The sequence below is a fragment of the Rhipicephalus microplus genome, chromosome 9 (assembly GCF_043290135.1).
Source record: "Rhipicephalus microplus isolate Deutch F79 chromosome 9, USDA_Rmic, whole genome shotgun sequence".
Taxonomy (NCBI): Eukaryota; Metazoa; Arthropoda; class Arachnida; order Ixodida; family Ixodidae; genus Rhipicephalus; species Rhipicephalus microplus.
The window spans coordinates 43,830,667-43,851,851 of NC_134708.1; the positions used below are offsets into that span (position 1 = coordinate 43,830,667).

At 42.4% G+C, this 21,185-nt stretch overlaps 1 long non-coding RNA gene across 1 annotated transcript; it reads right to left on the reverse strand.

Annotated features, from left to right (window-relative positions):
- Positions 1-1,227: 1,227 nt before the first annotated feature.
- On the reverse strand, positions 1,228-13,685 carry LOC142772215 (uncharacterized). Its single transcript, XR_012886331.1, has 2 exons — positions 4,279-13,685; positions 1,228-3,504 (listed from the first exon to the last, which is right to left on the reverse strand). It is a non-coding gene; the product is annotated as an uncharacterized LOC142772215 (long non-coding RNA).
- Between the last annotated feature and the right edge of the window lie 7,500 nt (positions 13,686-21,185).

Below are 21,185 nucleotides of genomic sequence, written 5' to 3' on the forward strand. Positions count from 1 at the left end.
AATGATTGAATAGAACATAAGTAAGCCATGCAACATATAATGTTCCAGGCACATACTCGAACAAACATACAAGCTTAAATTCTACTTTTTCCCATAACTATGTTAAAAGCTTGTTAGCTCGGATTTCAAGAGACTGGACAAATTATCTGAATCGACCAAATACCAAACTACCGAAAATATTAAAAAGCTAATATTTCTCATATTAAAGCATTATTATTTCTTTATCAATTAGTAAATACTCCACTTATTTTGCATAAGAGGAGTTAAAAAGGTTGTTACTTTTATCATCCTGCAATAGAAAAAAAGAGCCAGCGAAAAACCTCACAAAGACAGCGAAAAAGAACAACTACACAGGACAAACACTAGACTTGCAACTGATTGATTATTGGAGAATTGGGCACACACCCAGACATGAAACAACAGCGCATGCGTAAACAAGGACCATCTGAGTCATACCAACCTTGGGCACCTAACTGTCCATATCATGAAACGTGTGAAGCAATGATAAAATTTAAAGGGACACTAAAGGCAACTAATAAGTCTATGCTGATTGTTGAAATAGCGGTCCAGAAACCTCGTAGTGTACTTTTGTGCCAAGGAAGGGCCTATTTTGAAATAAAATCACGTATTGGTGTTCCGCATCGGGTTAGCTCACTTTAAGTTACCCGCCTCAAAGAGAGGACCGACCGGAACGACTCGCATCACTATTGCCATGCACAATGTTGCCCGGCTTTAGTGCGCTAGTAGCCGCAGACCGAAAGCAACGGGAGCCACAGCAGCAACAACAGCCATTGATCAATTTCCCACCATTGGCTTAGAGATTACAGACTTATTTTGGTACAACTGGGCCTCGCTAGATGGCACGACCTGTCCAGCTTGATCAAGCAGAAATTTAATTTTTGAACCACTTGTGCTATTCCTCATTAGTAACGTCCAGCGGTTCTTTTTTTTTTTTATTACTCAAACAGAAACCCCGCCGCGGTGGTCTAGTGGCTAAGATACTCGGCTGCTGACCCACAGGTCGCGGGATCGAATCTCGGCTGTGGCGGCTGCATTTCCGATGGAGGCGGAAATGTAGCCCTATGTGCTCAGATTTGGGTGCACGTTTTTTAGGGCTCAGATTTGGGTGCTCAGATTCGGGTTCAACCCCAGGTAGTCAAAATTTCCGGAGCCCTACACTATGGTGTCTCTTATAATCACATTGTGGTTTTGGGACGTTAAACCCCACATATCAATCAATTATTCGAACTGAAACGATCAAGTGGCATTTTATTGCATTTCTTGATGTACGGTAGGTTTTTTATTTAGTAGGCTAGATCGATTACTATTGATTAAATGTAGGCGGTTCATCTGATGTCATCGGGATAATTTTGAGAATGTCCTACTGAGGCGTATGTCTTCTTGTGCATTTACCTTAATTTTTCTGTAAGTAGGGCACTGCTGTTCATAACAATGTCGTTTTAGATGTCATATATTGAACTTTCACTCTGAGGTAAATTGTTATTCGACATTATAGTCCCTTTAAGGCTTGGCTTACCAGCTATCTAAAACCCAATCTCTTTCTCTGCGAGTAAAACTGAGAGCTCACTCACACATGGTGATTCGCCCTGGTTCCTCATTTCAAAGGCCTCACAGATCTCTCGATCAATCTTGTTTCTAGCTCGCCAATTACAATCGCTGATTTGAAATCTGGGACGCAGCCGCAGCTTTTGAAATGCAAAGGCAAGTTTCCACTTGTGCCTGGGGGGAGAAGATAGTGGTGGTTCACGCAGCCCGTCATTCAGACATCCGCCCGTCTGGCTGATATAGACAGAGTTGCATGACAAGAGAATTAGGTATACTACCGAAACAGCCCATTTCATTAAGACGTTAGCTTGCTTTCCGCAAATGCTGCTCAAACTATTTTTCTGCATTGCTATGCAAATTGCAGTTTGGAGAGTTTACACGGTGCAGATCGTAATTGTCAAAATCGGCGACCGTAATTGGTAAGGTAGAAAAAAAATTGAACGCGAGATCTGTGAGGCCTTCGCAATCAGATAGCGGGGCAAATTCTCACGTGTGAGCAAACCCTCAGTTTTCCTCAAAGAGAAAGAGTTGGCATTTATAGATAGTGGGTAAGCCATGGGTTAACTTTTATCATCGCTTCACACGTTTTATGACACGGCAGTTAGGTGCCCAAGGTTGACATGGCTCAGATGGTCTTTTTTTACACATGCTCGATTGTTTCATGAGTGGGGGTGTGTGCAATTCTTCAATGAACATTCAGTTGCAAGTCCAGCGCTTGTCCCGTTGTGGTTGTTCTTTGCTCGCATCGTGTGGTTTTGCGATGGTTCCTTTTCCCTATTACTATGAATCAACTCGCCCAGAAAGCTACATTACTGATCATCGTGAAACTTCGTCCACAAAGCGACGAAGCTACAAGAACCCCATCTTTAATAAGTCTGAAAGGTGTTCTGCACCACACCCTTACCTACAGCCACTGTCATTACCAGTACGACGAGCGCACAATTTTTCCGAATGTTATATAGCTGGCATTTCGTGCTCAGCACTCTCCAATGACTGTACGAGTTGTTTGGGTTCAGGCCAAATATGACCAAATTACAAGAGCATCACGCCATTAAACAATGCAAATTCTGGCCTCGACCGATAAACTTTTTCAAATTATCAAGCTATTATTGTACAGTGAGTACAGACAATGACTATTGCATTTCTAAGACTGTCCTCATATACCAGGATGGGAAAACAAACTTTCATATATTACAAAACAGTGCAATCAGCTCAATACACTACTTGCACTTTAAGCATCACTGAGAAAAAAGGCAAAAGCAAATATGAATGATCGAATCAAGAATGATAGAATTTTTTATGATAGAATAAAATTAGAAAGATTTAGGCAAATTTCAATGGTTGTTGCTAAGTAAGTGGACCTGCAAAACAATAAGTTTATTTGCCATATCAAAAATTTTGTTGACAAGAAAGCTCAACATGCACAAACACATGCAACAATGTATGAGAGGGCAAAATGCAAATAAGGTAACATCAGGTTGCCACTACTAAATGCTCACATTGAACAGTGTAAAATCAGAGCCACTACCGAGTATTGCCGTTGCTTAGATACAAATTTATTATTTTTGGAACATGCGGATGTTTAAAGAAGTGCATGAATAAATGCTTCACATCAACCAGTGATTTACAAAACAGGCAATACTTCTTCACACTGATAAAAAATCCATCACAAAGAAATTCATCATACACTTCCTCCAAATTTCAATTGACCAACAGAGCCAAAACTGAATAGTCGATTTCACTTATTTCAATGAAGCCTATTTAGTGGAGCAGTCCACGGACATGGACCACATCCCCATCCCAATCCCACGTTCACAAAATATTAAGGAGCAATGTTATCATGAAATAATTATTTCCAAGAGGACACTGGAGCCATGCCTCTCTGGCAATATCCAAAACACGAGACTTGTTCATTTCTTCCTAAAGGCATGGTCACATCTGCAAAAGTACACAGACAACTGTTAAAACAAGCACAAACAATGCAGTACACTCAATATTAGCTAAGCTTCATCAAACTTTTTTTCTTCTTAGTATTGTGATTGAGTGACCCCTTTTCATTACCAAGTTGGTGCCTACTTATTTTTTGAAAAGACAACCTCTATACAGAGGGCACTTGAATTTGAGCACTTGAATTTGGAAGAAAATATAATATGAAATAGAACGTTAAGGCAGTGAATTGTAGCAGCATAATAGATATGAAAGAAACAAATGCTTTGAAAACCGAACCAATGAGCTATGTGTGTGTTCCCCCATTTTAGCACAAGATATGGCGGTAGATTATATTAAACAGAGGCCCTGTAGCTAAATAAAGATGGATGCATCAACTGTTGATGCCAGGCAATCAAATGTGTAGACATTCTCTTTTAGACATTGCGGGACGTTAGAATATGACTTTCTTGAGTAGTAGCAATAATGAAAGACAACACACACGTGAGACTTGAGCCAGCGAGTAAGTACAACTTCATGTTCTATGCGCTTGAATAGCAGTGTCTCTCTCTACTATAACAAATGGAATAAATTTTCAGTGTCATTATTGAGGTTTCCCAGCTCAATGAAGGAATGATCAGAATGAATCTATAAAAACAAAGGGCCGTGAAAAAATTGGGGTATCTGAAGCTTCGCCTTCGAGAGTTGAACACGACAACAATATCCCATTTCTGGTGCATACTTCAAACACTTAGTGTATGAAATCTTTTCAAACTTGCTGTGCACCCGCTAAATGGTCTCAAGTGGGCTACGTCGCAGCAGCACCAGCCCGATGTTTACTCGCTGCTTGCAATTTCTGCAGTTCCTCGCCGACTTGGAGAATCTGAACTTCTGGGATGTCACATGCTCTGTCTCTGATGCACATGGTTCTGCCCAGTCATTCCTGGCTCGGCACGTGGACGTCATGGACTGTCTGCCATGGGCATTCCATATCACTTCGATGTGGAACGACACCTGCGCATCACCCTTCGAGCTACCACAAATCAATATTCACGGCAACCCGTTACTTTGTCGTTCTGTGAACTGTGAGCGCAAGGAAACACACACAACAAGCAAAAAGGCACACAGCATGAGCGGTCGTGCTGTGTGCCTCGTTGCTTCTTGTGTGTGTTCTCCCGCGCCCCCAGTTTGCTGAACGATCATACACAGCATTTTAGATGATCACGTTGAAAACGCTAGTAAGCTGTAGTGCAGCATTAACTTCTGTGTTTAACAATACATTGAAAATTACCTGCCCACAAATCGAATGCGTCCACAGGCTTGAAAAAGTATGTAGTGACTATACACGAGCTGTCATCCTAAACGTTTCTACCACGGGGGAGGAAGCCCTTGTTCTTAAAAATGCATTTAAACTGAAAGGCTCAAACGTGTTTATTACAGAAAATATTTTTGCACATATTAGACACATACAGATGAAAATTTGAGAAGCTTGACTTTATTTTTGAAACAACGGCTCTGAGGTGACGTTAAGATACGATCATGCGTTCACTGACAACATAAGTTATAATTGAGACGACACCTCGAACACTTTAGTGAAAGTCTCAGATTCGGCACCTTGCTCTCGATTTTGAGTATCCGCATCTTCGAATCCTGCCTCATCCACTGCATGACCTCAATATAGCCTTCATGAAAACGTCGCGGTCCTGAAAGTCCATGCTTGTAGTATTGCTATAAAGCTTCCAGATTTATTGTCTTTTGTCGCAACTTACTCCCGTCATGTCATTGGCATCACAGAGTCATGGCTTTATTGTAACATTTACGATTTTGAGTTCACTCCACCCCGTTTCGTTGCCGTACTCAAGGACAGGACACAAGGCATTGGAGGCGGCGTTGCACTACTTATCCGTTCAGATATCCTGTTCTCAATGCTGCACTTGCCTACTGAACAGAATCCCTCTGATGTAAGGTCTACCTAAATAATCAGTGTACTGTAGTTAGCCTTGTGTATCGCTCACCCCGATCATCCCTTGAAGTTCTTCATGTCCTTGCCAATTTTACATGCAATGTAAATATTGCTTTAACAAGATTTATCTGTACGGACGATTTTAACGCTCCCAACATCGATTAGCCTTCTCTGACTGTAACGGGTCATGATGCTGCAATATGCCATGAATTAATACATATTTCTCTAACCTTCAAGCTCACTCAAGTCGTCTCATGTCCAATTAGTCTCAGTTCTGTCCTAGATCTAGTTTTCTTAAGTACAGATCTAACTGACAGCAACTTCTCTTGCAAAATAGTTGAAGGATTCTCGGATGATAAAGTTGTCTTGTTAACACTTTGCTATCCCATGTCCAAATCGCCTTATACATTCAGCAGCTTCCCCGATTTTATTCGTGCCGATGACACTTGCACAACTGATATTTCAGCTCCCCAGTTTAATACATGTTCTGCACTTTCCGACAGTCAAGACATATATCTTGTCTTGTTAATTACTTTGAAGATCTTGTGAAGTCGTGCATGCAATGATTCATGCCAATTAAGACAAAGAAAAGATATGGTGATCTTTCTTGGATTACTTGAATTACTCGTGATCTCTAGCATTTATCTCGTCATGCCTGTCATCTTAGGCACTTCCAAAGATGTAATTATCCCATTGCCTTAAACAGGTTTCAGAGTGCCAAGTTATCAACTCAACTAAATGATGAAAACAGCGAAAGATTCATTTTATCGCATTCTGCTGCATGTCCTGTTAAAGACTAATCCACGCAAATTCTGTTGTTCTATTTTGCCTCATGCCGCGTCACCTCCTTCTTTTGAATTAGACAATGACATCATAACTGACCCACCAGCTATATTTAATGCTTTCTATACCTATTTCCAGTCTGCATTTGTTTCTAACAACAACACCATTCTTTATGAGGTATTCCTCATTCTGAACAAATCAGTGATATTGAAATAACAAATGAACGTATTCCTAGCTTTATCTTAAAAAAAATGAAAACTACCACAAAAATGAAAACTACTGATGTGCAATGAATTCACTTACGCTTCACAGCGGCCCTAGTCTACGTCAAAAATTAAAAGGCTAAATGGCACCCGTAACTACTTCTATCTACTGCATTGATGAGCGGTTGTAATTTTTTTATTAAACGTCTCACACAGGCTGAAAAGGCTGAGTTTTCGTCCTCTGCGCCCACCCGCGCCAGGGAAAGCCAGAGAAAGCGACCTTAGGCAACGCGCGCCGGCCACGCCCTCTTTTCAACTTACTCTCACTCCGGGCGATTGGGACGGCCGGAGCAACGGCGCGCCGCCGGCAGCAAATCGCGGAGGCCACGATTAACTTTAAGAAAATCATGCTTGTGTCTTTTTGTAATAAATCACCCTCCATTTTTTACTACCCTTTTGATAACAGTCCCGTCAGTAGGGTTTCCGAATATAAGTATCTCTGTGTCCTTTTCATGGGCCAAGCACATTGACTATTACTGAAACAAAGCATTAAAAAAACTCTGCTACCTATGCCGCACTCTGTCCAAATCCCCAAAAGACACAAACCTCCTCTTATATCAATCGCTAATTTGTCCTATAGTGACTACACGTTCGTTGCCTGAAACCCGCATAAGCAGTGTAAGATTGAAAGTTTGGAGGCAGTGCAGAAAAAGCAGCAAGATACATATTAGATGGGAGGGTAGGATAGTTTGACGAATATGACACACTGATCAAGACATGAATTATGTCACCATCCCATTGCATACCTCGTTAAACATTTCCCGCCAAACAGTGGCACACACCCACGGGTATGTGGCACAGGTTATTGATACAGTATCTACCAAGTAATGGCGAGAACCCACTTGAGCAATTTTAATGCGTGAGCATCAAGAAAAAGCTGACATCAGCAGCATTGACCATACGAATGCAAAGAATAAGAGGTCAAGGTCCCAGCAGGAAACAAACCCTAGCATTCTGTGGGGTAATCAAGTATTCTGCCTCAAAGCCATGTCAAGTCTCGAAACTATAGACCTTAGCGATCGTGAAACATATATAGTGGTTGCAGGGCTGGCTATTCAATTTTATAAATATTACATTTGTGCTCCTATGCTACAACCATCACGTCGGATTAACGTCAATTGTAGTTAGGTTCCATGCACTGAAGTTGATTCATGTAGCAATGTCCAGAGCTATCCTCGCGGGCACCAGCGCTCCATATCAGCTCATCACTCCTGCGTTTGCTAATAATCATATTCCCATTAGGATCATTGGACAAGTGATAACAATAACATGAGGTGTTTAATATCCCAAAACTGTGATATGATCATGAAGACGCCATAGTAGAGGGCTCCGGAAATTAAGACCACCTGGGATTCCTTAACGTGCACCTAAATCTGAGCACACAGGCCTACAGCATTTTTGCCTTAATCGAAAAAGCAGCCACCGTAGCCGGAGACTCGATCTCTCGACCTGTGGGTCAGCAGTTGCGTGCCTTAGCCACTAGACCACCACGACTGGGCTTATAGCGCAAGAGCAAACAACTGGTTATAAAAACATCTGGAACTCTTCAACATATGCCTGTGTGCGAAACATTCACAGAAATAGTAAGCGTAATTTCACGACATGTTGCTCATTAAAAAATTATAACATGGTCACCTTTCCTCTGCATTCTTCGCATAACGTTGACTTACAAGAAATTTTGGATCTGCCGATTTTTTATTTGGATGTATATCCATTTTTCGGTCACGCACAAGATCACACAACAGGACCAGCAGAGTTGCAAAGGATTCAGAGAGAGACACACCAGCCAGTTTTCAATGCTTAAATGCAAAGATTTGGCAACAAAAGCTGCAAAGGCAATCCACTGCATTCCACAGGTTTTTATTCTCAGCATGTAGCAAGGTTTACTGGCGTAAAAGCTACATTGCCTGCAAAGCAGCAAGAAAGTGTAAAACCTATAACATTCTTGATTAATTATTTGCATTCCACAGTTTATGAATAGCAATACGAGCCATTACTTATAACTAAAAAGCTTGGTTGTAAAAAAAGTCCAACCAAAAATTGTTATTTTACAGAATGTCATGGTACAAAACAAAGTAACATACGAGGTTTCTAAACCGCCATTTCAACAATAAACGTCGACTTAATAGTTGGCTTTAGTGTCCCTTTAACTCTCTCACAAAAATTATTTGCTATATTAGTGTGAAAATCAATCAAGTCTTCATTTGGCAGTAACACAGATGCCATCATGAGTGATGATACAGTACACAAGAAGTAAAAAGTCACAGCTTTGCCACAAAGACGAAGCAATGAACACAATAGCAACAAATTAGAAGGTCACGCACAGAATGGCAAGTAGATTTCACGCGCAAATGACAAACGAAACACACTTACAGGTACAGATGCACGCGAATAAGCGTCTCAGTTGTTACTTTGCTCTGTCTGAAAAGCGCGCCCTTTTTGCAAACAGAGGCTGTGCGATGATTACAGTGACCTCTGTGCGTCCTGTAACTACAACAGAATCGTTACAGTGCAAGCCGAACGCCAGCCAAGATGTATAATCCTCCCCACCGGAGATTAGGATGCGTGAAAGATCATCCAATCACCTCCTCTCCGCGAGCCAATGTACGCGTAAGAGATGAGAGCCGCCGCGCTTGCTGATAAATAGTGCTGAAAACATGATAGCTCCCCTCCGAGATGCCCACCAGCCAACGGTAAGTGGGAGATATAGATAGCTTGCCGTTTGAACGTTGAAGGAGGTACCCCTCAGTAGCTCAATAGTTAATGCCTCGCATTCACAACGCGGAGGTCCTATGTTCGATTACGCGCGCCGGAGTCTTTTTTCTGGATTTTTTTTTTTGGCAGGAGGAATGGCCTCGAAGATTTTGTGCGAGCAGGAAGCCGCCAATTGAAAAGAGAGCGACGTTCCTGGCATAGTTTTTCTAGGAGGCGTTGATCATACACTTCAACTTATTTCCAGTAACTTTTTCAGACGTCGGCGATCATGCTAGTACTCACAATTATGTGGTAGTAAACACGCTTGAGTAATTGAACAAAATTTGCTGTCCCGTGAGTAGTGATAACAGCCCCTTTCAAATCATAATGCACTTTTCTGCATGGCACCAGTGTATTGCAGCAAAGGTGGTTTAAAGAAACACTAAAGTCAAATAACAATTTATGTCAGAGTGAAAGCTTAATGTATGACAACTTCTAAAACGACAATATTATCAACAACAGTGCCCTACTTACCGAGAAAATAAGGTAAATACACAAGAACACATGCATTGCAGTAGGGCATTCTCAAAATGATCCCGATGATATGAGACGAACCGCCTACAATTAAATCACTAGTAATCGATCTAGCTTTGCTAAATAAAGAACATTCCGTACATCAAGAGATGCAATGAAATGCGGCCAGTTCGTTTCTGTTTTATTTATGAAAAAAAGAACCGCCGCACGTTACTTTGGGAAATGGCGCGACTGATTCGAAAATTCAATTTTCGCGTAGTTACATTGGACAGGTGGTGCTATCTAGCGGAGTGCAGTTGAATAAAAAAACGTCTGCAATCTCTAACCCAACAGTGGGAAATTGATTAATGGCCGTTTTTGCTGCTGTGGCTCCTGCTGCTTTCGGTCTGCTGCAACTAACGCAGTAAAGCTGGGCAACACCGACAGCAGTCGGTCCGGTCGGTCTGCTTTTGAGACGGGTAATTTGAATTGCGCTAACACGATGCTAACCACTAAAATGTAATTTTTTTTTTACTTCGAACTAGGCCCTTCTTTGACACAAAAGTAACACTAAGAGGTTTCTGGACAACTACTTCAACAATCAACATCGGCCTAATAGTTGCCTTTGATTGATAGTTCCCTTTAAGCAGCGCTCTGCATGGGTTAGAACAAGGCCAAGAAATTTTCAAACACCGCTACGCCTCCTCCCCCTCCTTGTGTTCTTTTTTTTTTTTTTTTTACAATGAGGGGTTAGGTTTAGGACACATTTTGGCTCGCTTGCAAGGCGTGTTCTACCAGGTGAAGTAACAGCGGCGCACGCCCGTTGGTCCGGCGACCGCATCGGATATATTTCGCCGGGACGACTTAACTAATGCAACTTCAAGACAGAAAAGATGTTTTATGTGCCATTGCTGAGGCGATCAATGTGGTGGCTGGCAACGCCAGCGTTCGCAACATGTCGACTCTGTTCGTGTACGGAAAGCGAAGTATGCGCTTCCAACTCTAGTTACTAACATTCCATAGCTGCTTTTGCCGACTAGAAAGTTCATGCTTCCCACAAAGCATTTGTGGCAACGGCAACGCATTTTTTGTTTTGAAGTTGCGTCATCCCGCCGGTAGGTATCTGTTGAGATGAGTGGACCGATGGGCGCACAACTTGGTTGCTTTATCTGGTCGATCACGTCCCGCGAGTGCCTTGACCTAATGGGATTAAGGTTAGCGGGGTTAGGCTACCCTGGTTTAACGCTAAGGGTCTGCACGCTTGGATTGGTTTATGACTCAAATTGCAGATAGACAATGTGGCCTCCGTTTCTCACTGAAATTAGCATAAATTAAAAAGTTTTGAGGCTAGTCAGGCATTTTGGCACCGCTGAGCGCAAATAGGGGAATTGTATCAAGTTGGCGCAATCGGCGCAGCTGTTGCACCCCTGGGTTGTGTGTTAGAACATCCGCATGTCACGCAGATCGCCCGGTTTCAATCCCCACTTGGACCCAAACAAACTGGGTGAGATCCCCACTCTGGACCAGTATTTTTTTATTTACTTTAATTGCATCATTCTCGTTTTCTTTTGGTCACTCAGATCATTTTTTGCTCACAACCAACGACACCAATACAAACACAGAAATTTCTGCGAAACGAGCTCTTTAGCACTGTTGCGTTAATAGTGCTTTTTGAATAGCATCTCTCCTTAGAATTGCATATGCCTTTCCAGTTAAAGTAATGGTGTGGGTGCCAAGTCTTTGTGAAGATGCACAAAATGGTGCAGGTGCAGCTACCTAGTGTACGTACAATCGCGTAAAAAGGCGAGTGCTCAGAATTTCCGTAATTATGATATCATCCACTGGTAACCTGTAACCCTTAAGCTCACGAAGATGAATTAAAGGACAGTACATTAGGTGCATGCTGTGAAACCAAAACTAGAAAAGCCACTTGAGATACTACTTAAATGTAGTAAGAGACTTAGAAATAAAGCGATGCTTCCCCCAAGCATGGTGTAAAAATCAAGACATTCATAACATTGCTCTAGATGATTCCTACAGAAATTGTACTTACTAAAATAGATACTGTCTTTCTAAATATAAAAAAAAAAGGCTTTTAGCCATTGAGCCTAAAGCTACAGAAAAATAGCGAACGAGTGCAAAATGAGTGAGTGCAAAAGGTACAGTACAGTGTAGAAGAAGCACTCAACAGAAGAAGCACTCAACAGAACAAGAGGCAAAAGACTTATCTTTGGTGTGTGCACACACTCAATGTGCAACAGCTGGCTATGCTACATGTGGTTTTTGCCTGCTTTACACCAAGCTGCGACAGCAGTAGACGACAGCCCGCGCCCCTCAAGTACTCTGCACTTAAAAACAAAAAAAAACATACTCTACTCTATGAATAGTATTTCATGTGGTGGAAAAGGTGCACATACTTAAATAAGTGACATATCTACCTTATGCATTATTGGTGAGTCCCAACAAAAAAAACTTGTCTTTCACTAAGGCACTTTTGAAATTGTAGATTGAGAGCAACCATGATGAAAGACGGTATGTGTGGCTACCTATTTTTCAAACCAAAACGCACGAGTGTCAACTGCTGAGTCAGTAAGCACAGCCTACTGCCATCCCGGTGTCCGGCTTTTGGAATGGCACGATAAGAAAGCTGCACAGGACTGTTCATTGCGACGCGCATGCACGTATTCTAGCTCATTGTGACGTTGTGCTTCGTTATGCGGCGTTCATCAACTAGGGTGTCCATGCTTGTGTGTTCAGGTTTAAAAAAAATGATATTGCTCAAGGTTCAGCATTCATACTTGAGCGACTGTCAAATAAAAAGCAATTATTGCCCATAACTGAGATACCATAACAACACGTCAATATTATGTAAGTGTATTTTTTACTAGAAAAGGCACACATAAGTAATTCTGAGGATCGTAGCCTTTATAACGCTGCACTGGCCATGCAACGCTTGCACAAAACGGCAAGTGTTTCCAACGCTTTGCTAAGATGACGCAGTGGTGGCACCTACGCGTCACCTTGCGTTCTACAACTTATCGCCTCAGAGACGGGCGTGCACAGCGCACGCTTCGTTTTGAAGTGTTATTCACAAATCAAAGAAAACTGACCCGACAATGCACTCTGCATAAACGCAGTGTTTGATGTTGATTCCACCTAATCTTGAGGTAGAAAAGTGTTCGGGACAGTGGGTCTGTCACCTGTGGTTCCATCAAAAATGAAGGAACAATTAGGAGTTAACATTCCAGTCCTAGAAAGAACCAATATATGCACTGCAATCACAAAGAAGGTACAGTAAAAGCTGACACTCTTACGTTTAAATGCACATATATACCATATTAAGATGATGGGCGGACGACCCCAGCTGTAGAGCATTTGAAGTGTTATTCAAAGGTCTCTGCCGGCAGAAAGTAATCTTTTCATCCACCTCTCTTCCTTTACATTACAATTACTACACAAACCACCCCTGTACTTAGCTCGGCATCACTCTGTCTTAGTTCTCATTAATATTGTGTATAGCACATAGCAAAATGAAGCAAATGTAAGACTGATAACTGACAAGCATAACTGATAAGCACTGGAAGAAGACAAATAAATAATTATAGAATACAGAAAGTCTGATGGGTCAGCTAAGTTCCACATGACTTCATCCACAACAAACATGCCCATGTTGTCAAGCTGACTAGCCTTACCTGAATTGTGGCAGAGATTCTATGATTTAAAGCTGTTCATATGCAGTGCTGGTGATGCATAACAGATTTTTCGATGCAGTTCAAAGAGAAAATATTGCATGCTCCCCTTCAATTTCCCATTGTTAAGCTCTATATTACAAACCACAATCCCGACTGCCAAGACTGAAGATGCTGCCAAGACTGAAGTTGGAGACCACGAGTGCACATGGCTGTTGCTGGGGCTGCTGCTTGTAGAATACACTTTGATAGAAATGTCTGTCTTGGTAGCAACTTGTGTCTTGCAGCGTGCTTGCAAGGCAGGATATGCCATGCAAGCTGTAGGATTTCTGGACACAGCTATAGCTGTAGCCTTGACTGGAGCTTTCATTGAAACTGATCGGGGAGAAAGCAGAAGGCTTGTGGGATCGTCCATGCAGTGTTTGAAGCGGCCAAACTGTTCAGAGGGCAATTGAAGCTGCGCAAATGCTTTGGCTGCACCTGCATAAAAGAGTCCATTCAGGAGTTTCTTACGCATGCTAAACGCTGCTGCACTAGAATTAAAGTGTCTGAAAAGGCAGAAGTACGTCATCCAAAAAAGACTTATTCTTTTGCTTAAAAGTAGCCGTAATGGTACAACAACTATTCCTGTACACCCGCCACAAGGGTTGACTTTTGAACATCAGAAAAAAGGGGGGTTGGGGGGGGGGACCAGCAGAGCGCAGCTCTGCATCAGTGACGCACTTATCCACTGCTATCTCCACTCTAGCAGCAATGGAGGGGCTGGTCGATTTCTATGCCTCCATAATTTCATCTCTATTTCTTTCTCTCTCTCTCCACATCTTTCTTATCTCTCTTTCGATCTCTGCATCTCGCTATCACTTTTTATTTCTTTCTCCTGCTCTGTACCTTTAACTCTTTTTTTTATTCTGTCTCTACATATTTCTTTTCTTTCTTTTTGCCTTTAATTTGTTACCACTCTTCCTATTTATTTCCACAGTATGTTCTACACTCTCGTCCTTTACCTCCTCTTCTATCATAGCCTCTCTACTCCGCTTTCTAACTCCCCCAACTAGCTTGCTATTTGTGCTCAATTAGCCACTCGCCCATAGTGGTATTTTTATTTCATTTTTTTTAGAATACAATTGCATTGCCCCCAGTCAGGACAAAAGAAAGTGATTTGCCTCCCGACACGATCTTGTTCGCGCTGGGTGTAACGGCGGTAGTGCTAAATAGACATTCACAATATAAAAAAACATTGCATACAGAAAGAATTTTGAGAAATCATTACACGAAATATACATATTTACAAAAGAAGCCATCAGCTTTCCAATAGAACTCAGCACTACATATATGTTGGTTCAAATCCCTCATTACGAGAAAACTTTTTTCTTGGGTTTCTCCCCCTCTCTTTTTCAAAGACAATGACAATATCTGGGGGTTTTATGTCGCGAAAGCATGATATGATTGAAAGACGCCGTAGTAGGAGGCTACGGAAATTTCAACCATCTGGTGTTCATTAGCGTGCACCAACATATCGCAGTACAGAGCCTTTAGCATTTCACCTCCACTGAAATGTGACCGCCACGGACGGGATCGAACCTCTGAACTATGGGTCTCATGAGCTTTTGCAGCGAAAGCTGTTATGAGATCACTTTGCGGGTCACGCGCAGTTGCATGTTATCCGCTGCCGCTGGCGTCCGTAACCACATCGTGCGAAATTAGAAAAAAAAAACTTGCACCAATAACACAGTGGGGCTTCAATCCGGGTCTGCTGGGTGCCAGCCCAATACTCTACCACTGAGCTACACCGGTGCTTGTGACTTGTCAAACTTGCCTCAAGCAGGCTTGATGTCGGGAAAGCAATCGCCTTAATACGACTTATAAAGCATTTTACAACAGCGAAAGAACAACCAGTGGTCACACAATGGTAATAGCGTAACGAGTGAGTCGTTCAATGCTCCAACCCATTACAAAAGCTCGTTCTTGTTCCCCTGTTAACTGTGGCGCATACGCACTTCAGCCTTAATTCCTCATCGTTGTCAGCCACTGAATGGACAATCGGCACAAAATTCCTTGCAAGTGTTTAGTGGATACCACGCTTCTCAGAAGAAAGAAGAAAAATAGCATAGCAAATGCCAGCCTACTACCCATAAGTTTGTTATTATTGCCCTAGTGGGTACCAAACAAGTTTGCTTCCAGTAGTTGCCCAATGAGTGTTTTAAAAAGGCTCTAAAAGGCCGCTCTTCTAGCTTTCGCTGTGACTGTGCTGCACCTACTGCGCAGGCCGGGTGTTTTCACCTTATACCATGACCACATGGCTCTCTTAGAGACTACAAAAAGCCTGGATATCAGAACATCACATGTCGATTAGCGAAATAAATCGCAATTTGCAGGGGCTGTATGAAATAGGGCACACTTTGTACTAGGCCAAATCATGTTTTTGCTATGCTTAGTGTCAAACGTGCACTGAAGACAGGAAAAGTAGCAAACTCCAGTATGAATATGAATGCACTTCAAGACTGTTGCTCCAAGTAAATGCCACTGGACACACGCAAAACTGGGATGGATGCTCGGCGAGGTGAATGCAAAGGTGCGTTTTCATGGTTCTCCTATCCTCGATCCTGTAAGTACACTGCCAGCAAGAATGCAGTCCATCTGGTACGGACACGAGTGCATAGCACGGCACATAGAATGCCAAATACCTGCAAAGCAACAAGGATAGCATGAGGGTAATGCAAATCATGTGTCACACGCTGCATTACCCTCATGCTCCGAAAAAAAAAAATTCCTCGCATGACGCTATATCAAGCCAGCGTTACAGCCTCTACGTCAAGATGAAGGTTGGCGGCCATGCCAGTGTACTCAAAGGCTTCAAAGCGTTTGACTGATGTTATGTTCAATCATTATTTCATGGACGTGAGTGAGCAAGAGAGAGAGAGTGTGCATATGTGTGTATGCCTCTGTTTACACTTGAGTGAAACGACGCCACTTTCAGTCTGCCAGCTATCACCGGGGCATGTTTCATAGTGCCGTTAAAACGACGCCAACCGTTGGCCGATCATAGGCGAAGGACGCCATCCACATTTTTGCTCCCGGCTTTTAATCAGCTGATGTTTGTCGACTTACGCGACACGCAAGAGGCGCGCGAGGCCACACTAGCCGTACTTGCACGCCCAATTTGTTCCATTTTCGCCAACATGAATGAGTCGTCTGGTGTGTTCTTTTGAACTATTGGCAAGCTAGCAGTAGCGAAACAGCCGCACTAAGAACGTCCTACGAAGAAAATTGTGGGAAGGAGACCAACGTACCTCGGCCATTCGTAACTCATGTTTGTGATCAATGAATATTGACCTAGAGTATGAATGCCCGTGCATTGAAGTATGCATGAGTAGACATCATTATTAACGCCAGCCGACATGAAACTAATACTAAAGATAAACCTGGGCACATATCACCAGAGGTCGGCACTAAAATGTGGAGCTCGCACAAACTAACTCATGAATTATATTTTGAGTAAAGGACTCGCTCGCACTCAATCTCACCAAGGTATCATTCACCTAGGCTCACTCAAACTGCGAGCTCAATCAGAGCCTGAGCCAGTCTAAATAAGTCGGCCAATAAGTGGGTTTGCAGACCTATGAATGTGGCCACGAAAAGTTTGGGAAGATGCCTAAATAAAAATATGTGTTCACTAAGGCAACTCCGAAGTTATACTTAACAAGAAACTCTCATTGTGCCAAATGATGAACTGGGAGACTATCCCAGGTACACTGCTTTTCCCCCAGAGTTGGATTAGAAATGAAGACAACAGACTTCAAGCGAACACTCCTCTCTATTCAACAACACATAGGCATTGCAGGTACCAACGAGGTACTCGCAAGGACTCTTTTTGAACACGGTCAGAAAATGCTGCCAATCAATGGTAGAGGCTCCAGAGAAGACTTTAACGAAATACTGTAGCGCTTTGTGCAGCCTGGAATCTACAATTCATTTAAGAATTTTCTTAATAATCCCTCCCTCTTTTTTCTACAAATAAATCCACATACCCTTCTCTACGGCCAATTACCAAGCAGCCACAAGATACAGCAACGTGCCCAAGCACACAATCAAACTGAAAGTAAGCAGCATTTTCAAAGGAAAAAATAAGTGCTGATGAAGAGACGCTTCTTCATTGCACTCGCTACTACAAGAGGAGAGAGAATGCGCTTGAAACATGTGAAAAATCCCCACGACCTCTCTCACATTTTCCGGATTAAAAAACTTTTGCTACATACAATTCGTAAAGAAGCATGCGCTAATTGTAGCGACATGCACTATTTCATCACAGCTCAAAAACATGTGGCAGGAACCCTTTCGCTGTCACTAACTTACTGCTACGCTATCGAGTTGCCTCCCATGTAGTGTCAGAGCCGTGCAGGTAAATCCCCCCCACATGCCATGCTCTATGGGGCTAGAATTAATATTAAAATAATATGCGGAGTTTTACTTCCGAAAACCACAATATGATTATAAGGGGCGTCGTAATGGAAGGCTCCATTCACTAATGTCTGTCATGGTGCCTGAAGCTGCACAACATTTTGTGCTCCCTTTCTTCACCATTCCGCCACCTTGTGGGGTTTGGCAGAACTAATTTGTATTAATTACTTTGGTACATGTGCTTTGAGTTGTCGATGAATTCGCCCTCACGATGCCAGCTTCTTCATTAGTTCAATTGATAGAGTGATAGAGTTCGATCCCCAAATGAGGACGAATTTTTTAGTCACTAAGAAGCTTTTCTTTCTGTGAAATCCGTATGAATTTTCTTGTGGCTTCATGCCACAAGCAGGTGGTAGTCTATTTCACCTTTTTTAACTTTTCCACCACCTTGCGGGTCTCCACAGCACTCATTTGCCTTAAATGTAGCTTAGTGCTTAACTTCCGCCACCTCTGGCCCTTGCATACTCTTTTTGCAGGAAAGTCAAAACGCAGACGTCAAAGACAGTGAAGGAATATCTCTGTACATAAGCCACCTCTGTTAATGGTACGAAATTTAAATTGTCCCTATACAAAAATCAAATAAAAATGCCTAAAATGATCCTAAAACATTTTTAAAGACGTCACTGAGTGGCTCGGCTGAAATCAGTGAAGCTAATTCGAACAAAAAGTTGAAGATAGCACCTCTGTATGAAGGCAGCATTCTGGTATTAAAAATTAATGAGTACCATCACATATAAGCGGTCAAGGCTAACCCGCATATTCTGCGATTATCAGCCAATAAACCATAAACTGTGGCTGGCATGCTCCCCCATTTTGTCGATCCCTGCATGCCTTTGCATACCCCACATCTAACCTGATCAGTTGCACATGCGACGTGTTGAATGCTAAGTCTGTGGAGATAAAAAAAAAAATATGTGATAAAGCTTGCACTGCAGAAAACGCTGTAACGATACACTGTGTCCGGTAGTTATGTGCATGATTATAGCCTCATAACAATCTAAACACTGCGCACAGCACTAAATCTGCTAGTGATCTGGACGACTCGCACAAATGCTGCAATGCCTCCGTAAAAATTGTCAAAGAAGTTCCAGGTATTCCCATAGACTGCACAAGTGACGTTGCACAAATGCTCCAATGCCTCCATAAAAAATTGTCAAAGAAGTTCCAGGTATTCACATAGATTGCATAAGTGGTTTTAGCTTAGCAGGCAAGCAACAAAAAAATCTACAAAGTTGCAAAAAATGTATCCTCTTAAGCAATCACTCAATATGTAATATGATTATTGTCACTGAGTCGGCCAAAGGACGTGTTCAAATAACACAGTCATTGTTGGAAGCACCAGAGCTGAGAAATTTTTAAAAGTAAAGCAGCTATGCTGAAACATTAGCTTTGACGAGAAATCAGTTCTTAAATCAAGTACTCACTGAACTGTTTGAGGAATGGCAATGCGGAGTACATTATTTTCACATGTTACCACAGTTTTTATTGCACTCTACGGCACATTGTGGCGTTATGACTCTCGTATTGTAATTATTCAACGCAAGATTGGCAATGGCGCTTACTGGCATTGCATGCCTTGGATATTGGTCACAACGCTATGATGACCTGCCGTAAAATTAAACAAGGAGACACACATGCAGCGATTCAACTGGGATCACAAACACACCCAAAAGTAATCGTAACTCCCTTTTATAGCCTATAAGAGCAGAAAATGCTGGATGTAGCACTAAGGAACATGGCGACACTTGCTATGGAGGTGTGTCCCTGGTTATAAAGACGATAGACTTTCTTGGGGACCTTCGACGCCAAAATTTTGTTCTGTCTGTACATTTATCTCTTTGTCTGCGGCAACGATACACCAAACAGCCTTAAACGATACCTCAAACGGCCAACCCCATCTGCAGCGCCCACCAATATTGTTCAAGTTTCAGCATTCATACTTGCGCGATTGTCAATCAAAAAGCAATTATTTCGCATATATGAGGCAGGATAACAATACGTCAATGTTTTGTATGTGTGTCTAGATAAAGCACACACAAGTAATTCTAAGGACCTTAGCGTTTATCACACCGTGCTAATAGTGCAACACGATGCTCAAAAAGGCAAGTGTCTTCAATGCTTTGTGAAGACTAAAGCCCTTAAAACTTCGTGAAGTAGCGACTTACGTGGTTATTCACATGCCTCCTCCGACCTCTCCGAGGCCGGCGCCACGTCGGTATTGGCCAGATGCCGTCCCGTGGGATCGCTCACCGTGTTCGTTTGTTTACAATCGCTCGCGACTGCCATCTTTGCTCTGGAGGCGCGGACTTCTTGGGGCGCAGCATATCTGTTTTGACGGATACGAACTTGTCCTCCATGCCCGCTGGGCTGTGAAATACTCTTCATCCAAGAATGACGTCGCTGTTCTTTGCTGTGAGTGGTTGTTGCGCCTTCTGCTACTAGAACGAGTCTAGTGATGGGCGAAAGCTTTTTATGATACCGCTTGTTAAGCGCAACAAGCTGCAATGAAAGACATTGTTACGTACAAAATGGAAATGAGAAAATCAAGCCGACATTTTTAAACCCACTTTGCGAAGTAAGTTGCGCGTTTCTTTTTACGAATGTGGTTCCATGCCAGCTTTTTTTTTTATTATTGTGACAAAAAGTTGCCTTTAGGACATAATATATTTGCGAGTATGTTTGTTGAATGTGCGCCGTTAGGTCAGTGTTCTGTATAAAGTGTAGTGTCTTGTGGAATATCTTGTCATGTATCCAGCGGTTGTAACTGGTTGTGTCAGTGTAGCGAAGGCCGGCTTCAATGCCTGCTCTAATGCCGTAGACAAGTCACAGTCAATTGTGCAGGACGTCGCAATCTTTCACTCAGGTTTTCTTCACGAGGGCTGTTTTTTTTTTTTGTGTGTGTCAACAATACATGGTTACGTGTTCTGCTTGTCGCTATACGCCGACTGGTTTGAGTTCGCGATACTGAATTGTGCGCTTTGAATGTACGCGAAAACACTCTCGAAATTGTGGTTGCACAACTTCAGAGATTTTGCGTTGCTGTTTGAAATAAACAAAACTGGAGTGCAACAATGCACATTAAGACTGGTACTCTCCATTGGATTGTGTTGTGCACTCTTATGTTTCAGGGGCAATTGCTCTTTAAGGCTCTTTTACGTTGCCCGATCAGCTAGGAGAATTGTGATGCAAGGGCATGCAGCTATGCAAAGCGTGCATGCCTTCGAGTCATCGGGTGCATCGTTTAGGAATCTCATACAAACGTGTCGTTTGGCGTGATAGTTCATTTGCTATTTCGTGTGAAGGTTTATATCCGCAAGTGCAGCCCTCGCA